Source organism: Neovison vison, chromosome 7 (assembly GCF_020171115.1).
Source record: "Neovison vison isolate M4711 chromosome 7, ASM_NN_V1, whole genome shotgun sequence".
Taxonomy (NCBI): Eukaryota; Metazoa; Chordata; class Mammalia; order Carnivora; family Mustelidae; genus Neogale; species Neogale vison.
In genome coordinates, this window is record NC_058097.1 from 12077128 (window position 1) to 12092001 (window position 14874).

A 14874-nucleotide genomic window follows, 5' to 3' on the forward strand; every position below is an offset into this window, starting at 1 on the left:
AGTTCTGTGAATTGTGTAAGACCGATGAATCACAGACCTGTACCCCTGAAACAAAGAATACATTGTATGTCAATAAGACATATACACACACAGTTGATTTTTCTATGTTGATTTTGTATCCTGTGACTTGACTAAATTCATTTATTCTAACAGTGTTTTTCTTAATGGAGTCTTTTGGATTTTCTGTATATAAAATCATGTCACCTGCAAACAGGGACAGCTTTACTTCTTCCTTTCCCATTTAGATGCCTTTTATTTCTTTTTCTTGCCTAATCGCTCCAGCTAGGTAGGATTTCCATTATTATGTTGAACTGAAGTGGTGAGAGTGGGCATCCTTGCTTTATTCCTGATCTGGAGGAAAAGCTTTCAGTTTTTCACCATTGAGTATGATGTTAGCCATGGGCTTGTCATATATGGTCTTTATTAAATTGAGATAATTTCCTTCTATGTCTAATTTGTCAAGAGTTTTTCTTATGAAAGAATGTTGAATTTTGTGAAATGATTTTTTCTGTATCTATTGAGACAATCATGTGTTTTTATCTTTTCATCTGTTAATATGGTGTATCACATTAACTGATTTTCATATGTTGAGCCATTCTTGCACCCCAGGAATAAATTCTACCTGGTCATAGTGTATGATCCCTTTAATGTGCTTTTGGGCTTGGTTTACTAATATTTTATTGAGGAATTTTACATCTATATTCATTAAGCATATTACCTCTAGTTATCTTTTTTTTTTTAAAGATTTTATTTATTTATTTGACAGACACAGAGATTACAAGTAGGCAGAGAGGAAGGCGGGTGGGGGGGGCGGAGAAACAGGCTTCTGGCTGAGCAGAGAGCTCGATGTGGGACTCGATCCCAGAACACTGGGATCATGACCTGAGCCGAAGGCAGCGGCTTAACCAACTGAGCCACCAGGCGCCCCTTACCTCTAGTTATCTTGTGGTATCTTTGGCTTCGGTTTCAGGGTAATGCAGCCTCAAAAAATGAGTTTGTAAGAGTTCTCCTTCAATTTTTCACAACAGTTTGAGGATTGGTGTTAATTCTTTAAATGTTTGGTAGAATTCATCAGTGAAGCCATCTGGCCCTGAACTTTTCTTTGTTGGGAGGTTTTTGATTACTGAACCACTCCATATTAGTTATAGGTCTGTTCAGATTTAGTATTTCTTCATGATTTAGTCTTGATAAGTTGTATGATCCTCGGAATTTATTCATTTCTTCTACGTTATCTGGGCTGTTGGCATACAGCTGTTTATCATAGTCTTTAATGATCCTTTCTATTTCTATAATATCTTTCATTTGTGATTTTATTTGACTCTTCTCTCTTTTTTTCTTAGTCTAAGGGTTTGTCAATTTTGTTTATCTTTTCTTAAAAAAAAACAACAACATTTGGGCTCACTGGTTTCTTTTTTCCTTCCTTCCTTCCATCCTTCTTCTTTTTCTCATCTTTCTAGTAGGCTCCATGTCTAACATGGAGCCCAACAAAGGGCTTGAACTCATGACCGTGAGGTCAAGACCTGAGCTGAGGTTAAGAGTCGGACACTTAACTGACTGAGCCACCCAAGTGCCCCTTTTTCTATTATTTTTCTATTTTCTATTTTGTTTCTTTGTACTCTAATATTTATTGCCGTTCTTCTGCTAACTTTGGACTTTGTTTGTTCTTTTTTTAGTTCCTTGAGGTATAATACTGGTTATCTATTTGAACTTTTTCTTTAATGAGTATATTTATTACTATGAACTTCCCTTTTATTTATATTTAGAGATTTTATTTATTTACTTATTTATTTGTCAGAGAGACAGAGAGAGAACAGAAGCAGGGGGAACAGAAGGCAGAGGGAGAAGCAGGCTCCCTGCTGAACAGAGAGCCCATTGCTGGACTCAATCCCAGGACTCTGGAATCATGACCTGAGCTGAAGGCAGATGCTTAACCCACTGAGCCACCCAGGCATCCCTGAACTTCCCTTTTAGTAGTGCTCTTTTTGTGTCCCATAAGCTTTGGTACCTTGTGTTTCATTTTCATTTGTCTCAAGGTATTTTGTAGTTTTGATTTGATTTCTTCTTGAACACAATGGTTGTTCAAGAGTTGTTTAATTTCTACATATTTGTGAATTTTCCAGTTTCCCTTCTGCTACTAATTTCTAGTTTCATTCCACTGTGGCCAGAAAAGATAGGTGGTATGACTTCAATCTTCTTAAATTTGTTGAGAGTTTTTGTGACATAACGTAATTTATCCTGGGCAGAAGAGAAACTGCCTCTTGCTCCAGAGTTTCAAGGTCCAGACCTCTCCATGCAGCCTACCTGAAGCTTGTCTTCACTGAGACCACATCCTTGCTTAGCTTTCTTTTCTCCCTCTGCTCTATCTTAACTTCTATCCTGAGAGCCTTCCTTCAATAAATCACATGTACCGGAATTTCTTTCTTTTTCAGATTCTGCCTCTAGGAAACCTCACATAAGAAGAAAACCTGACACAATAGATGGAAAACAATATATGAATAAGCAAACACTGCAGACATCCTTCACCTCTGCCTTCCCAATCCAAACTGTGATCCAATTCTGTCCTTTCAGAGGAAAATAGTGAGTACATGAATGACGTCACTTAGACTTTCCAGCTGGGAACACAGTTAACTTTAATAAAACATGCTTCACACTTTAAAAGAAAGCTGAACACTGACCTAATGGGGGAGACGATTTCCCCCTCTTAGCTGTGTTTCTTCCCTCACACACACCCCCCCATTTTCAAGCACACAAAAGCAGACACAAGAACCTCTGCTCCGGCTCCCACAGTTTTTTTGCTCATCCAATCCTTCCCATAACATATTCTGTCTATAATAGTTCTCTGCACCTTATTTTTTTCTGAATCCCCAGCCCTCAGTAGAGGGCCTGATGCCAGTGACTCCTCTATACTATACATAGTTACTGAGTGAATTTGGAAAAGTGAGGCAAAGCGCGGAAAAGGCAGGAAGAAGGAAGGAGCCTTCGCTCGGAACTGCCTAGGAAGTGGTTTTAGGGAGTCAGGGCACCGTGAGGGAACCTGGCGGCAGGCAGCAGGAGCAACGTGGAAAGCTCGGAGGAGGCGTGTCAGACATTCCCTCACCACGCCCCCTGCTAAGGATGCAGTCCAATATGCTGGCCTGGGGGCGGGGCCATGAATGAAGGGGTTCAGGCGCAGGGTGCTGCGCCTGGGTTCCCTGCGCCCGGAAACTGGACCCGTGGGATCCCGGCGCGCAGGAACCGGCCGGAACGCAGAGCGCAGGGCACCGAGGGAGGTACAGGGCCTTGATCCTCGCGAGTGGCGCCGGGGGAAGCCGCAGTCGGAGCAGCGGGAGGCGTCTTCCTGGAACTGTGCACGGGACAGATCGGAGGCCCTCGGGAGGGACGAGGGTGAGTCTTGGGGTGCGCCGGGAGCGCCCACGGTGCCTGGAGGCGGCGGGGCGGGGAGGCGGCAGCTGGATCCTGGACAGCGAGGAAAGGACGCGGGATGGGAAGTGGGGTGACCCAAAGCCCCATGTCTTGGAACTCGGGACCGACTTGGTTTTCTTTCCTCTGCCCTGATGGAGGAGCTGCCTGCTCCCGCCAAAGAAGGGGCAGACGGGGAATGGAGAGTGGGGACGGCGGAGGAGGGAAACAGTCTGGGGGTTTTGGGGGGTGGGGATTGCCCAAGCAGAAGCAGCCCCAGACCGACGAACTCTTGGCTGCCAGTGGAAAATTACCATCGTTCCTAACGATGAGTGCCATTCCTTCTCGCGGGGGGCGGGGGGGGGCATTTTATTTATTTATTTAAAGTAGGCTCCAAGGACAGCCTGGAGCGCAATGGGGCTTGAACTCACGACTTTGAGGGTCAGATGCATAACTGGACTGAGCCACCCAGGCGTCTTTCCGGGGCCCATTTTAGGCATGAGGAGCTTCATCCTCAAAGGGATGTCTGATACCGTTGTTTTGGCGTGGAGAAGGAAATGGCATTAGAGTTCTTTATGGATTTATATTGTTACTACCATTTTAAGATTTTTCACTTTTAAAATTAGCTTTTTCCTTCATTGTTTCACTACAGGTAACCTCAACATGTTCTTCTTAGGGTTGTTAGCAGTTTTACTTATAAATAGCACAGCAGTAAACATCTTAGTATATACACATACAAGCTTTTTCACAGCATAAATTCCTAGAAATTCACATTGTTGAGTCGAAGTCTATATGTATTTATATTCCTTTTTGTCTTTTTTTTTATATCTTTATAGTGTACTTAATAAACCCTAAATAATTTTAGTTATATTTTAGTTATTATAATTTTTAAAAAGATTTTTTTAAAGTTTTTAATTACAGTTTTTAGCGTATCTTAATATTTTGTATCTATCTAGGTCACCTTTTTAGATTTTTTAAAATATTTTTGTATTTTTAATTTTTTTTTAAAAATATTATTTTTTATTTGAGAGAGAGAGTAATCAAGAAAGAAAGAGAACCCAAGATGGGGTGGGAGGGTGGGAAAGAGCAGAGCAAAGGGAAAGGGAGAAGCAGACACCCCCCCACCCCCACCCCCAGCTAAACAGGGAGCCAGATGTGTGGCTCCATCCCAGGGCTCTGGGAGCTTAACCAGAGTCAAAGGCAGATACTCAACAGATCAACCAACTGAGCCACCCTGGTGCTCCTAAATCACCATATTTATTCATTTATTTATTTTGATTCTAGTTAACCCCCCCTAACTTCCTCTTTCAACTGACCTTTAGGATCATTTGGTTTCAACGACCAAAATAAACCATTTGGAGTTTTATTGGAACTGCATGAAATTGGGTTTACATTTGGGAGGGCTTGCCAGTTTGGTCTTTTTTAATCTTCCCATTTCTTTGAGCTTTGTTTTGTGTGGTTTTCTTCATACCATCCCATCACTACTCCTATAATATTTATTGTTTTGAATTGTCCCTTTAATGAGTGGAATATCTTTTCCCGTTATCACTTATGGTTAGTTACTGCACAGAATGGCTTTTTGATGAGGCTGGAGCTAGAAAGTAGAAATACACAAGATTCCTTGAGCAATGCTTTCACATCTGCTTGGATCTCCACTGGACCAGAGGAAGGTGTAAAGCCCATTGCGCTCATGAGTCCCAAGAAATGGTCTTGAAGGAATCTGCTTAGCAACTGGGAATAATTGGGTAGCTCGAGATCCGTTGGCCAGAATACCTGTGACTTCCTTTGCCAGATCAGTGTAACTATGGCAACAAACACAAAAGTGGATCAACTGGGTTGATTAGTTGGTTTCACTTCTGCTAGTTTCTTACTCATGCTTTAAAGCCAGATTTGGATTCCAGACCAATTACCTTTGCCAAACTGTTATCTGATCTGTAAATGGAGATAATACTTGTCCTACTTCCTTCATCCAGTTGTTGAAATGAACTTTGTTTGAAAGTACTTTGGAGACTTTCCATGGCCTTATTTAAAGGCAAACTCCCTGAACTTCAGTATCTTCATCTATAAAATGAAGATAACTTAGTGGGTGGAAACCCCTGATTCACATTCTGTTTCAACTAGAATGGGTGTAGGGATGGTTCAACCAACCAGCTGTGCCTCTGAGCCCTTTGATCTGTCCAGGGCTTCCAGGCAGAGCCCCACAGGGGCACCTTCATCTTGCCCTGCCTACTGACCAGGTCACACACACTCTGCAAGGGTCCCGCCTCTGCCCAGGTTCGTAAGCAATTTACCAATCAGTGGGATTTTTTTTTTAAGATTTATTTGTTTATTTGACAGACAGAAATCACAAGGAGGCAGAGAGGCAGGCAGAGAGAGAGGAGGAAGCAGGATCCCCGCTGAGCAGAGAACCCGATGTGGGGCTCAAAGTGGGATTTTTTTTTAATCAGCAGCAATATTATTTGGAAGCATAGATAACCATTTACCTTTATCAGGTACCCAGGGGGATGGAGCTAAAAAGTCAACTGGAAGTCAGAGCCTCACCCAGAAGAGGAAGTCAGAGCTTCACATCCTTAACTCGATGTCCACAATTTCCAAATGCTAAAAGAATGTTTTCTTTGGCATCCACAGATAGCTTGCTTTCTTCTAGCCTTGTGAGTGTCAGAAACAACCTTAAATAACACAAGACAGGTCTTTCCTGACTTTTAGATGCCTTTCCCTCTTGCCAGTGTGGTATAAGTGCTCCCAAAACACCATGGCCACACCACTCGCATGGTGCTCACCAGACAGGGGACATGCGCTACTCAGACTTTCAACCTTGGTATCTAGCACGGTGCCAGATGGCAGAGGATGTCAGTGCTCAGTAACGTGTCAACAAAAGGGGGATGAGCCATCTAAGTGTCTCCTCCTTTTCCTGATCTTGCCCCTAGAGTTGGGTGTCTGGCTGAGCTTGGGGCTGGCAGCCCTCTGCACACCAGTGGTGCTAATGACCAAAGAGAACATGAATTGTGCTGTGGCTTCTTTTAAATCATGGCGTTGGCCAAGCAGAGTCAACAGGGTAGCTCACAGTTGTCAGATACCGTCCAAAGGAACAGGCTGGACGCCCTCTAGGGCCAGGTGGAACAGAGGGGATAAGGAGATGCCCCCTGTCATTGTTCTATCTGCTTCTGAGAGAAAGCAAGCCACGTGGTGGCTCCGTGTACTCCTGTCCACCCTCACTTAGGGGAGTTGAGTCCTCAGCTGAGCAAGCCCTGGATATAACACACTCATACTAGAGCAATGACAATTCACCAAGTCTTATAGGTGCTTTAGAGCCATTCTCTTAAGTAATCCACATTGCCCTGTTTCATAGAGAAGAAACCTCTTTGTGTTCCTCTTGGTTACTATGCTATAATAAGGAAAACCCATAATGCCAGCCACTAGAGTAGCCACACGGACAGAAGACACCACAGGTAATATATCCTGTAGGTAAAAAAAAAAAAAAAAAAAAAAATTCCCTGATAATTGTGTGCAGTGCCAAACGCCTGCCCTCCACCCCTCACCCAAGATTGTGTTTTTTGTGTATGTCACCTTCCTATCTAGCTTGTAGGATTTTGGTTGAGCAAGTCACAGACTTCCATCAGTTGAGGAACTAAGAAAAAAAGCAAAGAGAGTCAATTCTGTAGCATACTGGAAAATGTATATAATAAATGTGCTATAAAAGCTGAAATCTACAGGTATGTCCATGTTCTCGTGAAGATTCTAACTCAGATAAACAGAGCAGGAAATCCCAAGTCAAACATCACCTCTGAGGACCATCATAACTCAACTCTGTTGAGTGGAATCAGGCGATCATCAGAAAATTCACAGAGTTTTCTGGAAATAGAGGAGCACAGAAAAAGGGGAATTGGTTGGTTTTCTTTTGGCTTTGAAATTGCCCTCTGGGAAGTCATCACTGGGAAGACCCTGTTTGAAGGTGACCAGTGTGAAGGCTGGCTCAGATGGTTCTGGGTTTGGGTTTCCCCTTCCCAGGGACTAGAAATTCCCATCAGTGATGTTGTGGGAGCCTTGTTCTTCAATGTGGGCATGGGGCTGCTCAGGGGGGTCACCGGAAGCTCTTGTCTCTTCAGTACTTAGAGTCCTTAGTTCTGATGCCTGCCTTCAGCATCCAGAGAGATGTGTGAGTACCAGAGCAACTTTCTAAGCCTCCCGTGCTATTGTTTTCATACCAGGCTGTGATTCTAAGATTTGCCACCTGGCATCCATGGACCAGCACCAGGAACCACTGGGTAATGTCTGCCCATCACAGTTGCGGGAGATCACTGATGACTGCTGGGCATATGAGCCCTCCAGGCGGCCCTCTGTTGATGGGGGAGGTACTTTTCTGGGCTAAAGAGCAGGAGCCATACGTGTTATTTCCCGGTTGTGAAAGATTTCCTTTGTAGTTTGCAACCAGCGGTGGTGTTGCTTCTCAGGGGACATTTAGCAATGTCTAAAGACATTTCTGGTTTTCATAACTCAGGGAAGGTGGTGTAGGATCCAGCATGTTAGTGGACAGAGGCTCCTCAACATCCTACAAGGCACAAGAAAGCCCCCCACAACAAAGAATTATCCAGCCCAGATATCATTAGTATAGCGGTTCAGAAACCCTGCCCTAAGGTCATTGGTTAGCCTAAAGTAGGTTGGAAAGACAGCTTACTTTACTCCAGTCTATCTGTATTCTGTGTGTGTGTGTGTGTGTGTGTGTGTGTGTGTGTCTTTCTTCCTCCCTCCCCTTCCTTCCTTCTTTCCTTCCTTTTCAAAATACCCTTAGGATAATTTCCCATGCTCAGACTTCTCTTTTTTTAAGATTTTATTTATTTACTTGACAGAGAGTGAGAGGGAGGGAGCACAGAGGGAGAGGGAGAAGCAGACCCCCCCTGAACAAGAAGCCTGATGGGGGACTTGATCCCACATCTCTCAGGCTTTCCACCAAGCTCCAGACACAAAAGGGCACCCCTGGATTGGGGAAGAGTTTCCATTGAAGTTACTACAGAGCTCAAAGGCACAGAATATTTTTTTCTTATCTTTATTGTGATCTGTATCATACTACACCAATGTATAAAATGTATATGTGAGGTTTCTTTTAAGAAAAAAATTCAAGGGGCATCTGGGTGGCTCAGTGGGTTAAAGCCTCTGCTTTTGGCTCAGGTCATGATCCCAGGGTCCTGGGGTCAAGCCCCGCATCAGGCTCTCTGCTCAGTGGGAAGCCTGCTTCCCCCTCTCTCTCTGCCTGCCTCTCTACTTGTGATCTCTGTCTGTCAAATAAATAAATAAAATCTCAAAAAAAAATTCAAGTAAAAGAACATCATTCCTCCATCCCTAGGTTAGGGAATAGAAAGTAAATTGCCATTAACTCCGAAACCACCTACACATCCCTTCCTTTTCACATCCCTCTCCCCCTTCCTCCAAAGGGAATTACTGTCCTAGCTTTAGTGGTAAAAATTTATTTATAGGTTTACAACCTAGATGTACTACATTATTTGTTTTCTTATGTATGAGGACTTTTGATAAATGATATTATGTATACATGTGAGTGTAATTCAAGTTAGAGACCTTGGAGGTGGAGAACACTGATTATTGCAGATGGAATGCCTTGAGGGAGGAAGTAAAGAAAGAGACAGTATCTAGCCTTTTGAGGCAGTTCTCCAAGGACATCATCACTATCTACAGAAGGCTCTGGCATGAGGACTGTCCTTCAAGGCCTTCTGCTGGGTGGTCCGTGGGGAATCATTCTAACAGAAGGTAGCTCATCCCCCGTCCTTCCCCACCCTTGGCCCCCATCCCTGCCTTTTGGAGTGAAATGTCAAAATCATGACCTGGCTTCTCTCAGGAACTTCTCTTTGCCACCCCCAGAGCAGAAAAGCAGACTCAATGTTGCTTCCCAAAAAAGTAGCCTTCATGGTGGACGAGAAGCTGACAGTGTTTTCTGTGTAGCTTCCTTTCCTCCAGACTCTCCTTCAGCTTCTTCCTCCCTCTTCTGGGCTCCCTTACAATCCCGGGTCTTCGTGGTATTAGAGAATCTAATACTGGCGACTAATTCATACCAAATGTGAATTTACCCATCCCACGAGCTGGTTGTGTTTTAAAAGTTGGTCAAGGGGCGCCTGGGTGGCTCAGTGGGTTAAAGCCTCTGCCTTCAGCTCAGGTCATGACCCCAGGGTCCTGGGATCGAGCCCCACATCAGGCTCTCTGCTCAGCAGGGAGCCTGCTTCCTCCCCTCTCTCCGCCTGCCTCTCTGCCTACTTGTGATCTCTGTCTGTCAAATAAATAAATAAGTAAATAATCTTGAAAAAAAAAAGTTGGTCAAATAAGTAGGAGCTTCATATCACAAAGACATGAATGCAGTTGGTGGTCTAGGCTCCAGGCAGACCAAGGGGAACACAGTTTCTACAAGACAGTGCAGTGTAGAAATGTCTTGGTGTTTTTAGCTGGGCTCTTAGCTCCCTGCTATTGCCTAACATTCTGTTCATTCATTCATAGAAATCTTAAATTTGCCTATCTTTTCTAAAAATTTTCTTAAAATTGTCTAACTTTTACTAAACTGTGATTTGAAAGGGAAACTAAGGGGTGCTCCTGGACAAGAAACTGGGAAGAAGCATAAGCTGGGCATCTTTCTGTCTCATATCCTTTGGCATGGAGTTCTTTGTGGGTGCGGGAAGACAGCACTTCCCTGTTGTGAACAGAAACCAATTCCCGTCATAAAGAGACCTTCCTACTCCGAAGGATATGGTCAAGATTATACCTCTGAGAGTAACTGTGATAGATATTTTACAAAATGTATCCAGCCCACTTGGCGATGTGACTTTGCAGCTTCTCCTATGAGAAAGTGGGGTCGACCTCCCCATCACTGGATCTGGGCTGGCCTGGTGGCTCACTTGGGCCAATAGAATGTAGAAGAAATGACGGCAGGCCAGTTCCAAGTCTACCCTTCCAGAGGCCTTACCAGCTTCCAGTCCCTCTCTTGGAACCCCGCTGAGCCATGAGTGAGCTGGGCTAGTGTGCTGGAAGATGAGAGACCGCATGGAGCAGAGACAGCCTGGCCCAGCTGAGATCGTACAGGACACGGCAGACAGACAGCGGCCACGTGAGCAAGTGCAGTCAAGACTGGAAGAACCACACAGGGGCAGCCGCCCACGTTGCCCATGCACAAAATCACGAGCTAAGTAAACTGTTGTCTTAAACTACTAAGTTTTGGGGTGAATTGCTACACCAGGGTAGTAACTGAGCAAACACTGTTCAGTCCTTCCTTTAGCCTATAGAAAGGGGTGCAAACTCTTCATCTGGATACAGTTGGCCTTGTATCTCGGACCCAAACCTGATTTTCACTATCAGATCCTAGAGCTCTCCTACCCGAGATGGCAAACTCTGGTTGCCTAAAAGGTCTGGGGGTGGGGATCTAATGAGGAAGTTGAGGCTGGAGGGGACTTCAGTGAACAGATGAACTTTGTGAAGAAAGACAGTCTCCACTCTGCTCCAAACCTATTTTTATCACATAGGAATCAGATTCCGGTGTTTCCAGAGCTTTCTATTTTGCAAAAAAAAAAAAAAAAAAAAAAGCTTAAAATGCAGATTTTTTTCTGTAAATTGTTCATCTTTTTAAGGGTTGGCATGTAAAAATTATTTTAATGCTGTAGAGGACAAACACAATATGTTAGCCTAGGGGTTCTCAAATTTTAAGCCCTGCCAAACTTAGATGCATGTCTCTGTGTCTCCTGCATGTGCCCCATTTGTTCTGATATTTTTACACTTTTGCTCCTGGTGTATGCTTTACCTAGGGTATACTAACAGCACTAACACTTACCTCTACATGTTGCTTTTTTTTCCTCCAAGACTCATCCCAGCTCATTCAACAGCAGATGTACTGGGCATTGTTCCAATCACTGAAGAAACAACAGACAAAACACATTTGGAGCTTATATTCTATTCTAGTAATCATCTCTGGGGAATAAAATTACGGTTGATTTCTATATATTTTTTTTTACCTTTTACTTGTTCTTGATTTTTTAAAAACCCAGAACATATTTTTCTATTAATAAAGACATGGAGAAAAATCAATTTGACATGTCAAACATTCAGAATTATTCTTTTTGAGATGCGTGGTGGCTCAGTCAGTTAAATGTCTGACTCTTGATCTCAGCTCAGGTCTTGGTCTCAGGGTCAGGAGTTCAAGCCCTGTGTTGGGCTCCAGGCTGAGTATAGAGCCTACTTAAAAAAAAAATTTGTTCTACAGGACGCCTGGGTGGCTCAGTCATTAAGCATCTGCCTTCAGCTCAGGTCATGATGCCAGGGTCCTGGGATCGAGTCCTGCATTGGGCTCCCTCCTCAGTGGAGAGAGCCTCTTTCTCCCTCTGCCTACTGCTCTGCCTACTTGTGCTATCTCTCTGTCAAATAAATAAGACCTTTTAAAAAAATTATTCTTTTCTAGAGCTTATCAGGTACCCCTGTTTTCATCTCTAAAACCCTTTGTTGTCTTTTCTGTAGGAGTACAACAAAAGTCTTTCTTGTAGATTTATTATTTATACTCTGGCAGACCCATAGGCAGAGGTGGATTCACTGTGAAACTAATGAACCTTAATATTCAGGTTGTTTCTTGTACAGAATGTCTTCTAAGGCCCTGTACCTCATTTTTTTCTCCAACATTATTTATGAAAAATTTCAGATACACCAAAAAGTCGGTACTGTTATACTCTGAACATCTGTATACTCATCACCTAAACTCTACAACTAGCAATTAATAAAATAAATAGTAATAATTGATATTAAATTAATGTAATTAATATTAATAATTAAAGACTATATTTAGCACATCCTTACCCATCTATCTATGCATTCTTCTATTCTTTAATTCATCTTGTTTTGTTTTGTTTTGTTTTAGAGAAAGAGAGAGAGCACGGGAATACGTGAGATCAATAAATGGGCCGCACCTTGTAAATATTAGTGGTGGTTGGGGCAAGAGAGGCAGAATCCACCTGTCCTGAAGTGCTATCCAGTTGCATTACCTGGGCTGCCACCATGCCTATCACAGCACTTAACTTACTCTATTTATTATGGTAATTTATAGACTATACACCATTTCTCAAACTTTTCTCTAAGGTAATCAGGTGTCAGCTCTAATACCAGCACCTCAGAGTCCTTGCTTGAACCCCTCAATTGAAACTAGCTTTCCTAAGCACTTCCCATTCGTATCCCTCTGTTTTACTGTTTTTTTATGATACTACTTGAAATTACCTTACTTATTTTTTGTTTTATGATCTGCCTCTCCTTAGGAGGATAGAGGGTTGTTTTGTTTTGTTTTTTGGCTTGTGTCTTTATTCTGTTTTTAGGGGTGAAACTCCCACCTTTTTGTTTTGTTTCTACCTTCCTATCTCCAAATATCATTTATGATGCTAATTCTTTTTCTTTTCTTTTTTGGAGAGAGAGGGTGCCCATGAGGGGGTGTGGGTGGAGCAGAGGGAGAGGGTGAGAGAGAATCTTAAGCAGGCTCCATGCCCAGCATGGGCCCTGATGCAGGGCTGGATCCCACAACCTAGAGATCATGACCGGAGCCAAAATCAAGAGTTGGAAGTCCAACCAGCTGAGTCACCCAGACGCCCCCATGGAGGATAGAAGTTCTATTAGGTCAAGTTCTTCTCTCTCTTTGTTTTTTAAAGAATTTATTTATTTATTTGTCAGAGAGAAAGAGAGAGCACAAGGAGGGAGAGCAACAGGCAGAGAGAGGGAAAAGCAGGCTCCATGCTAAGTGGGGAGCCACTGGGGGACTTAATCCCAGGACGCTGGGATCATGACCTGAGCTGAAGGCAGGTGCTTAATCAACTGAGCCACCCAGGTGTCCTAAGGTCTTCTCTGTCTTATATTGATATAAGACAACTGCCACATTGATACAGACCAGTCAGGATTGCTGTAGTTGTCGAATACTTGTGGACTGAATGAAAGAGTGTGTGAATGAATGCCTAATGGTAGAGGAAAATTAATTTCTTCCCCAGAGTCTGAGGAAACGACTTTCCACAAGTATAAAATTTTCTTTGGCATCTTTTGTTTAACCTTGATGATTCTTTCAAATTTTGCATTTTAAATTATACATGCAGTTTCTAATTACTATTATGCAGTATAGAAGAACTCATTATTAGTGATATCTTTTGGTGGAGAAAAAGAAAAAGACATCCATCAAACAACTTTCTATGAAGTGATTCTTTTTTTTTTTTTCTATGAAGTGATTCTTAGTGCATTTATTTTTTAGTCTTTTCACAAATGAGCCAATAGTCAACACTGGTATGCAAGTAATCACCCATAAAGGTGGGAATGTTACCCCTAAAATGAGACACAGCCAACACCTTTCCCTCTAGCTATATATAATTTTGGAAGTTGGAGACCAGACTATAAATTTCTGGCCTGTGTCTGTATTCTATTTCTCTCCTAGCCAGTAAACATGGCCATTAGATTTGATCATGAATGAATACCAGAATCATTTAGAAACATTCTGTGTGCTTCTCACCAAGTAGCCCTTGCTGTTGTCCATTTTTTTTTACCATGTGATATAATACCTATTTTTATTTAAATTCTTTTCAAAGAGTCACTCAGTATTCGATAATGTGTCTATGCATGCATTGACATGGAAAGCAATTCTATATATATTTTAAGATTAAAACACTGTATTTAGGTAGATGAAGATTTTAAGCAAAGTTAATAATGACTTCTCTGGATAGAGACAATTTTTCTTTTTTGTTTCTCTGCATCCTCCAATTTTTCTGTATTGAATAGGCAGGATTTATATAACAATACAGACGTCTTTCACTGTATTCCATAACATACTTGTTTGTTTACAAAAGAAAGTTTCATTTCTCCTATTAGCCATGCTTTGGCTCAGTAGCACGTCCCTTAGATGGCAGGAAAAGAAAAAGTACAAATGCGAACAGTGACTTTGGGAAGAGGTTCAGAGGAGAAAATATTGGGATTACCCAGGACTTTCAATTATTTATGCCATCAGTTCCACTGAAAATTGACAGCTGAGTAAATAAAATGTTGGCAATGCGCCATCTCTGCCTGAGGTTTAGATTTTCTAGGTTTCCCTCTAAAAGTGAGATGTCGACTTTCTGTGAGATTCTTCAAAAATGTTTGCTGTCCAGTAATGGGACGATAGTTATAGTAGTAGCAGGCAATTTATTGCAATAGTTTTGGATTGAAGAGATGTTGTAGGCCAAGTACTTTTGAGGTTCTTCAACCTCAGCAGAGGATGTATAAGAACGCAATTGTCCCACGCCTCGGGCTCCGGAATGACCCGAGAGATCTTTTTCGTGCAACTTTCTCCCGCCAGAAAGTTCAAATAAAGAGCGGTGAAACGCTGGTTCTGTTTTTCTCCTTGTGGGCTGGACGCGAGGAGACTGGCGAAAGTTTCTACCAATTGTACGAGGCCTCCTTGCGTGGTCCCGCCCAGTCTGTACCAAGGATCAGCCAATGAGA